Source organism: Mustela lutreola, chromosome 7 (assembly GCF_030435805.1).
Source record: "Mustela lutreola isolate mMusLut2 chromosome 7, mMusLut2.pri, whole genome shotgun sequence".
Taxonomy (NCBI): Eukaryota; Metazoa; Chordata; class Mammalia; order Carnivora; family Mustelidae; genus Mustela; species Mustela lutreola.
In genome coordinates this window covers 86,112,027-86,121,740 of record NC_081296.1, presented here as the reverse complement: position 1 = coordinate 86,121,740, position 9,714 = coordinate 86,112,027, and the positions used below count along the sequence as shown (strand labels likewise).

General features: G+C 39.1%; 1 non-coding gene across 1 annotated transcript; it reads right to left on the bottom strand.

Moving 5' to 3' along the window:
* Positions 1-7,219: 7,219 nt before the first annotated feature.
* On the bottom strand, positions 7,220-7,326 carry LOC131837380 (U6 spliceosomal RNA). Its single transcript, XR_009355993.1, has one exon. It is a non-coding gene; the product is annotated as a U6 spliceosomal RNA (small nuclear RNA).
* Between the last annotated feature and the right edge of the window lie 2,388 nt (positions 7,327-9,714).

The window sequence follows — 9,714 nt, the reverse complement described above, 5'->3', positions numbered from 1 at the left end:
GATGTTTGGTTGTAGATTAAGCATGAATATAGAGATGCATAGACAAACAAGACAAGACCATATATTCCTGCAACCAGGGTGGTAAAGACAATTGTTAAATGGTTGTTGGAAGTTTATCTTTTATGAAAAGTAATTAAGTCCTGAGTGCCTTTCTTAGAGCTTATGAAATACGCTGTTGGTAGTCTTATGATATACTCATTAGAATTTACTTAAATATTCTTTACTGAATTTACCTTAGAATAGTAATAGCAGTAGATGCTATTGGTTATCTGTCTATTACATGCTACATGCTACATACTCTGCTGGAGACGGTCTGTGCTCTATCTCACATATTCACAAAGAAACTGCAATATAGTTTTTGCTTCATTTTATAAAGGAGGAGTTGAAGATCAAAGAAGTCATGTACAGATAGCAAGCTGCATAATCAGGCCTGGAATTCAGTTCTTTTCCTTCCAGAATTCCTCTTCACCCAAGTTTCTTTCTTTCTGTTTTCTTTTTTCCTTATTTATTTATTTACTTAAATAATCTCATAGTTATTCCAAACTGTAGGCATCAAGCAACTGAAGACCAGAAAATTGTGGAGCTAGAGTTCAGGACCAATCCTTTCATGGCATGGCCAAAGAGAAAGAGAGATGGGAGATGTAGCATTTTCAGAAAAAAGCAGGAAAAGATAGATTGAGAATGAAGTAATGGGCACACCACAGTCCCTTCGTAGTAGTTAACCTCATGATAGGACCTGGAAGAACAGTGCCTACTTGACCTGGTGTGGTTTTGATTTTTTTGTTAATGAAAATATTTCAGTGTTTAGGGTCTATGAGAGCAGGGAAAGAGCGTGCCCTTAAAAATCATGAATTTCTAGTTCCATATACGAAGTTCTTGCCTCACTAGAATGAAACATGCACTTAGGAATGTAGAAGTTCTGCTTGTGTAGACAGGATAATCCCAAAGTCTGGGCTGGAGACATGACCTTTCACCACAGAGGTTTGATGTCAACTGGGGTCTGAAATTAGGCTAAAATGTTTTTAGTCAAAGATGAAGTTTTCTGGGACCTCACAGAAATTGTGTCCTGCTATTATAGTAGTATAACTGGGGATATGTTTTAGGAGGTTTGGAATACCAGTGATAAGACACTTGTAAAGTCCGGGAAACAATAAACTCGCAGTATGTATTAAAAGGAAACCTACCATGTAAATTAAGCAGCTAGAAATAACATGGAAAGACGGGGAAGAAATGGAAAAGAAGATAAAAAGAGAGAAAAAAAGAGTAGGAGAGAGATAACAGATAAGAAAAGCCAAGAGAAATGAGCAAGTAGCTATTGTAATTCATGAAGGGGTTCCTGTCCCAATACCAAGTCACCGATAGTTTGGTTGTACTTAATATAACTTAGTGTATATCATTTTGATGAGCACATTCTATTACAAAAAAGAAGAATTTTTGTTGAACTGGTTTAACTGGATTTCTCAAACACATATGCCTTGATAGACACATTCACTTCATCAGTGTTTGAAGAAAACCTACCATTTATAACAAAAGTAGTATATTCTTTGTAGACAGTATAAAGATAAAATAGGAATTGAATTCCACCTGGTGTGACCTGATACAACCAAGATAATACTAAAGAGTGTATTTTTACTTTTCTATATTTTTTTTAAAGCAGCATTTATAGAGAACCCATGTTCTCTGAGAAGATCCATAAGAAGATATTTCAGTGGAAAATATCTTCAGTGAAAATATCTTCACTGAAAATATTTTCAGTGGAAAATAAATGGAAAAGTTCAAGTCCAGCAATGGAGTCACAGCCTGGCAAACTCTGGAAGTTCTTCTTTGGGCTAGAAATATCTCTGCCATTGAATACATCCATCTAGGCTGTGAATTGGCTGGAGTTGGTCATTTCTGCTGTTGGTGTCAGTGCTCCATGTGGTCTTTCCTTATGATTATATTGTTAGATTTCTTCTTCTTCTTCTTCTTCTAATTCTTCTTTTTCTTAGAAAATATTTTAGGGGTGCCTGGGTGGCTCAGTGGGTTAAAGCCTCTGCCTTCAGTTTGGGTCATGATCTCAGGGTCCTGGGATCAAGCCCTGCATCGGGCTCTCTGCTCAGCAGGGAGCCTGCTTCCTCCTCTCTCTCTGCCTGCCTCTCTGCCTACTTGTGATCTCTCTCTCTGTCAAATAAATAAATAAAATCTTTAAAAAAAAAGAAAATATTTTATTTATTTATTTGACAGAGAGAGATCACAGGTAGGCAGAGAGGCAGGCAGAGAGAGAGAGAGAGAGAGAGAGGAGGAGGAAGAAGGCTCCCTGCTGAGCAGAGAGCCAGATGTGGTACTCCATCTCAGGATCCTGAGAACATGACCTGAGCGGAAGGCAGAGGCTTAACCCACTGAGCCACCCAGGTGCCCTTATATTGTTAGATTCCTTACTCCTTCATTATACATATAAAAGAATCCATTACCAACCGAATTCTCAACCACAGATTGCGTTTTTTATGTGTGTATACAAACCAGATTCACTTGCTGTCTTCATTAGCTTGGGCTGCTGTAACAAAAATACCACAGTTAAAGTGGCTTCAACAATGCAAATTTATTTCTACTTGTCTCAGAGGCTGGGAATCTCAAGAAAAAGATGCCAGTAAGTTTGGTTCCTGCTGAGAATCCACTTCCTTGTTTGTAGACAGTCGTCTTCTTGTTGTGTCCTCACACTGTGAAGAGAGACCTCTGTCCCTTCATGCCCTTATGAAAGCACTAGTCCCACCATGGGACCTCCGGTGCCATGACCTCATCCAAACTAATTCCTTCCCAAAGGCCCCACCTCCAAGTACCATCCCACTGGGTGTTAGGGCTTCAACCGATGAAGTTGGGGAACACAAGCATTCAGTCCATAGCAGTTGCACAGGGTTACCTTTTTTTTTTTTTTTTTTTTAAAGGATGTTAGTTTAAGATGAACCAAATGTCTGATTCTAGCTAAAATATGAGATGCAAACATGGTCTTTTGCTCAATTGAAATAAATATACTTGAATCCTCTTTCCAGAAATCTAATCGAGTGGAGAGTTCTAACCCTGGTCAAGTTTTCTAAAACATCCAAAACACTAACTACATTGACCTACATCTTTGTACATCGCTAGCAGCTGAAAGGTAACATTGTAGAAGTTACAAAATGTTTTGAAATAGTTCTAGAGACCTGGTGATGCTTGAACAGCTCAGCAAAATACTCAGATCTGCACATGATTATTGACTTCCTATACTCATTTTGCAGGCACTGTGCTAGATAGTGAGGATTCAACCCTCAAGTAGATTTTAATCCAGAAGATTAAAAAATCAAAAGAACAATATGTCAAAACGCGCAGAGATAATTCCATAGAAGCTAGCTTCTGGAAGAGAGCCAAAGCATCTGGCCCAGCCCTTCACGATGCAGAAGATGAAGCTGAGGTTTGGAGAGACTCACTTATTATGGACTCCCTAGGAATAGAAGGCAGGGCTTCTGAGGCTCATAGGAGCACTGTTTATTTGTCAGAGAGTGCACCACAGAACCCAAATTCATATATTGATTTGTTTTAGGGTCTCATTTATGTTCTTGGCTGGCCGGCTTTCTTTTTTTCCTTCTTTCTTTCTCTCTCTCTTTCTTTCTTTCTGATTTATTTATCTATTTGAGAGAAAGAAAGCGTACCAACTGGGGAGAGGCAGAGGCAGAGGAAGAAGGAGAAGCAGACTCCCCACCAAGCTGGGAGCCTGTCCTGGGACCTGGAGATCATGACCTGAGCTGAAGACAGACGCTCAACCATCTGAGCCACCCAGGTGCCCCTGCTTTCTTATTTTTTATAGGAGTCAAAGTCTTGCTGCACAGAATATCACGAGCATCCAATTTCAAAAAGGCACATGACAATGTTGTGAAAATTTTACAGTACCCATTTGTAAGGCATTCTTAGTGTTCCCAAGTATTCCTTCGTTTATAACGCCTAGAAGGAAATCAAACAAGCTGGTAACCTCACAACATGGAAAACATTGTTGGTGTTAAGTTCTAAGCTGTTAGATTAATGAATTAATATTTACAGGGGAGAGAGGAGTGCAAGTGTGGTTTCAGAAAGAAGTAATTGAGTCAGGTGTTCTGAAAAAAAGTTGAGCATATAACAAATATACGCACCTGACTTATAAATGATTGAAAACAGTACTTCTTCTGAGAGCGTAAATCCTATGTGTAGTACCAAGGGAAATTCTAGTAAGGTTTTCAAGATAGAGGATATAACATATGACAGATAAATGGATGGTAGGATGCAAAGGTTAATATAGCAGTCTTGCATTTTGTGCCTTTGGCTTTTAGGTATATTCAGATTAAACTTGAACTGTTAAAAAGAAATCATGCTCTCCTTAAAGATGCCATGGGACCTCAGTGTAGCTTTCCCAGGGCCTGCTTTTCAGGTCATGAGCTACAGCACAAGGCCATGTGCAACAGCTCCAGGAGAAGCCCAGAATGGTTGCACAAAATTGACGTTACCCCTAGTTCTTCCATAGTCAGAGAGTTTCAAACCCTGCTGGTGTTCTTTCCTTTTAAAAATTCTGACGTGAGCCTCAGAATCACAACCTAGAACATGTTTATTTGCTCACGTTAAATCACTTAACTCTCTCCTTTTGATGCCAGAAAAGAGCTTCCAAATATACAGAACATTATTATTTGTTTAAATGGCAGGGGTTTAAAAAAATAAAAAATAAATTAAAAATCAGCCCTAGTATCCAACAGGTGGCACCCACCACGCTACACAAAATCTGCCAATTATTTGAAAGAATCTTCTGCATTTCAAAAAGATTGAGAGACTGAAAATAGTAATTAAATGTTCTTGATCAGGGTTAGTGCTGCCTATTTTCCATTTGTCCTTCCAGAGTCACTCCGCTGTTCCCAGCACTTGTTCCATGCTTGGGAGGGTGAGCTCTGTGCACAGAGGGAAGCCCTCTGGCTTCCCTGGACTTCAGCTAATGGAGGACACAAAAGAAGGAAGGAGGAAGAAGTGAAGTCTTAGAATTGACTTCCTGGGTCCCCTCGCTAGCGATACACTGCATGCTGGCTACATCCTTCTACTGAAGGCTGCTGCTTTCATCATCCAGCCTTCCCCATGCAATCACCTAATTAGAATTTAGGGAACTACTCCTTCCCTTTCCCTCTGGAGGCAGGGAGAGGAACAGCTCCTCTCACTGTGAGCCCCAGGGTGCTGGACTAGCTTTTCCTTTTCTGTTTTTCTCATGACAGATACAGAAAAACTTAAGCAAAAACATAGAGCTCAGTTATGAGGTTAGGAATTTCTGTCTGCTTTGCTTGGTGCCAGGAAGAGTATCTGGCATACAGTAGGCACTCGATACATATTTATTGCATATATTGTTATACATATAATTTTTAATGAGAACTTTAATTGTTCAGTAGATAATGTTTATGATTTGCCAATGTAGAAATTAAAAATAAATTCCTACATGCACACAAAAAACCTTCAGTCACATCCATTTTTATTACATATATTTAATTGTACATATATTCAAATATTTGAATAAAAAGGATATTTAAGAATGAGAGTGACACTGGTGGTGTCCTAATGGAAATAACTGGATAAAGATGTTCACTACTTCAGATACAATTCAACCTTGTAAGCAGGAGATAACTCATGCCTTCTCTCTCAATTCCCCCAAAATAAACATGCTCCTCTGGGGGGGGGGGGGGACAAGGAAATATTTAGTCCCAACTGAACGTCTGCACCTCTCTAGAAGCTGGGAGTAGAATGGCAAACATGCCAGATCCCACCTCTCCCCACCCTGCAGATATGTGCTGGCCTAACGGTGGGGTAGAAGAGTACTGAGTGTTCCAGGAGCCCATGAAAGAATGATCTTTGATTTAAAACTTCGTAACTGCAGAGCTGAGGGGTAAGAAGGTGTTAGTCAGGTACCGGAAGCAGGTTGGGAAGAGAAGGGCATTCCAGGAACACGGGACAAGAGCTTGCACAAAGATGTGGAGAGTGAAAGCCTGACTCATTCAGGCAATTGAAAGAAGTTCTTTATGGCTGGAATACAGAATCTGAAAATGAGAATATTGAGAAATGAGTATGGAAACGTAAGTAGAAGTTTTTACATAGGATTTAAGGGAGTTAAGTGCTCATTGAGTGAGAATAAATGGTAACAAAGTGATTATTCTTCCCCTAGTCTCCAAAATATAGACACACATACTTTGTATCTCTCAGTTGGAAGGAAGTTAAAGATTCCAGAGATTACTGTAAAGCAACGACTGTTGGATATTAACCCATATTTGACATGCTTAATTAACTATGGTTAAGTGTAATTAAGCAGCTAACAGTTATTGTGTGTTTACTATGTTACAGGCACTGTAAAGTAAGAACTTTATAAGCATGACTTTTTTTTTTTTAAAGATTTATTTATTTGTTTAAGAGAGAGAGCGCGCCAGTACACGCACATGAGCACAGAGAACAGGGGCAGAGTGAGAACGACAGAGAGTCCTAAGCAGACTCTGTACTAGCAGAGTCGACAGGGGGGCTCACTCCCACAACCTGGAGATCATGAGATCATGACCTAAGCCGAATCCAAGAGTCAGGAGCCCAATAGACTGTGCCACCCACCTGCCCCTGGGTATTATGATTTCTTTCTTTTTTTTTTTTTTTTTAATTAAAGGTTTTATTTTTTATTTCAGAGAGAGAGAGAGAGAGAGCACACAGAGGAGAGGGAGAGGGAGAATCAGACTCCCCGCTGTGTGGGAATCAATCCCAGGACCCTGAGATCGTGACTTGAGCTGAAGGCAGATGCTTAACCACCTAAACCAGCCAGGGGCCCCTGACTTTCTTTAACACACTCACAGTAACCTGATAGATAACCCTATCAAGTAGTTACTATTTTTATCTGAAAATTACAGATAAGGAAGAAGAGTCACAGGAAAGTGAAAAGACTTACTCAAGGTTTACACAGAGAGTAAGAGATAGAGATTTTAAAAGAAGATGGGCGGGGTGTAGTTGCTTTTCCTCACCTCCTATAGAAGGCAGATTGGGAAAAATACTTGAGAACTGCATTGATATTGATCATAAATAATTAGGACTATGGTTATAAGCTTGCTTTATGCAAAGGCAACAAATTGTGCACACACCTTATATCGTGACATAGAGAACAAATTCAGTGAATAGATACATTAAGTGTTGAAATCGATGTAATACAAACACGGCAATTAAATTGCTTTCCTTTTTTTAAAATATGGAACGCGTCACGAATTTGCGTGTCATCCTTGCGCAGGGGCCATGCTAATCTTCTCTGTATCGTTCCAATTTTAGTATATGTGCTGCCGAAGCGAGCACTTAAATTGCTTTTCTAAGGGGGAAAATTGAACGGAACTTTTTTAAAAGTCAGGGAGCCATGGAAACTGAAAAATGAAATTTGAATCCAAACAGGTCATGAACCAATAAGTCAAGGCTAGGTCTGGTGCCTCATTTTCCTAACTTTAAAATAAAAAAGTGACATTTTATATTACTATATTGGAGTGTTAAAGAATTATGCATCAGACAGCCGTTTGAAAATAGTCTATGCTGTTATTATAAATGAGAAAAGACAAAGAGTTATTTGAATCAGATAATTCCAAAGTCTTTAGTGTTATTAGAAGCTTACCATTAATCTTTAAGAAAAATAAGTCTTTAGTAGTTTGACACCAGCAGATGGCACCCTAACAAAATAATTTGTGTGCCATAGGTGAACTTTCAGAGCCCTCTGTACATTCAAATGCAAGGCAAGTTCACTGTATTTGGATATGCAGGATAGAAAGAGAAAAACCAAAGATAAGACTTGCTCTTCTTGAGTCAGACGATTTTTATTTGAGGAGGAAAGGAGAAAGAACATTTTCCTTATTACTCTTTATTTTGTGAATACCTAGCTAGATGAATCACTATTATAAGAAAATCCTCTATAAATCTGCAGAAAACTCCAACTAGAAAAAGTAGCATGATTACACAGAAAGGAATAAAATGGACTGATCCATATGGTTTCCAGCCAAAAAAAAAAAAAAAAGGGGGGGGGGAATTTGGTGAAATAAATATTCTTTTTGATTGCTTCCACTGTCAGACATGTCACTAGAGTTTTGTTTTGTCTTATACATTTTAATTAAGAAGAACTTAAACATGAAATCTGTACCCAAGATACCTGCCACAATGCCCATTTCAATTTCAGACCTACTCAGCTTGAATTATTCCAATTAGGTAATTAGTGTTTGAATACCCCCCCCCCCCCAGCCTTGCTATTTATGTGCTGTTTTTTTAAAGCAAATACAGATTATTTTGTCAAGGTCATGATAAATGCATCCATAAGGGATGAGTATATTCCTGTTTTGGAAGATGTCAGGGTTATCATTTTTTTTTTCTTCATCTTTTGCATAATTCCAGGTATTTGATTTAAGGAATCAACCAGATCTACAGTTTACCCATCATTTTCTGGTCTCTGAAAAGTGTAACCAAGTTATTGGCCTTTGGCTAAACCCTCTCACCTGCCTCAGTCCCTAACAATTAATTCTTCTACAAATATATCGGTTCATAATTAACTCTGCAAGGAACTGTAATCAAAGAGTTAAACTTGGGTATAAAAACTCCCCAGGATCCAAGACCAACCCTCTGTCTGAGATGGAAACTTTAGGTACATGGCAGCAGTAACAGGAGGTAGCAGTAACTACATTCAGCCCCAATCTGCTTTCTTTGTACACTAACTGCTACGTCTTGCTCAAGAAAGGACTGAAATTAAGTATATAATTCCATCCTCTTGAAGACCTTGAAAGAAAAGAAGGAAAGGCTAAATAACCTGACTAGGTATTTTAGGGCTAGGGTATTTGGGAAGAAATCAGGGTAATTTACTTGCTAAGAAAGAGAATGGTTCCTGGAGGCAAAGTCCTTTTCATGAGAAAAGCAGCCCACATCCGCCAAAAGCCTGGGAACCAAGTGAGGCCAGTGCTTGGAAGATGAACCTCACAGAGAAGGAGATGAAGGTCCGTGAATTTACAACCTGCCTGGAGAAGATCATCCAGTTGTAAGCAATAATGATTAACACTGAGCACAAACTGTCACTTAGGGACTCTTCTAAACATGTATATAAATTAATTAAATGCTATACCAATCATGAGATCTTTCTGCTATTGTATGGTATGTGCATTTTATTTTATTTTTTTAAAAGATTTTATTTATTTATTTTGAGAGAGAGTATGTGAGTGAATGAACAGGGGGAAGGGGCAGATGGAGAGGGAGAGAGAGAATCTCAAGCAGACTCCCCTCTGAGCACAGAGCCTGATGCAGGGCTCGATCTCAGGGCTCTGAGATCATGACCTGAGCTGAAACCCATCGTTAGAAACTTAACTGACTGAGCCACCCAAGCGCCCCTGCAGTATATACATTTTAAAGCTGAGGAATCGGAAGCATTAATAGCTCTACCCAAATTGGCCCCGAGTGGTCTCAGTTCTCTTTTATTCACTAATCCATATCACCTCTTTAATTATTTTCTACAAACCTTTTGTGAGTACTTCACCACTGTCTAGAAAGAGATGGAGAAAAAGCAGGTTTCATATAGCAAAAAGAGAAAGCTTTTTTGTTGGTTGGTTTTTTACTTAATTTTGGAGCAGTGGAACCCTCAGTGTTGATAACAAAGCTCAACCCTAACACATTTTTTCACCCTCTGGAAATGCAGCTCAGCTGGTCCTTACCCCAGGATGCCTG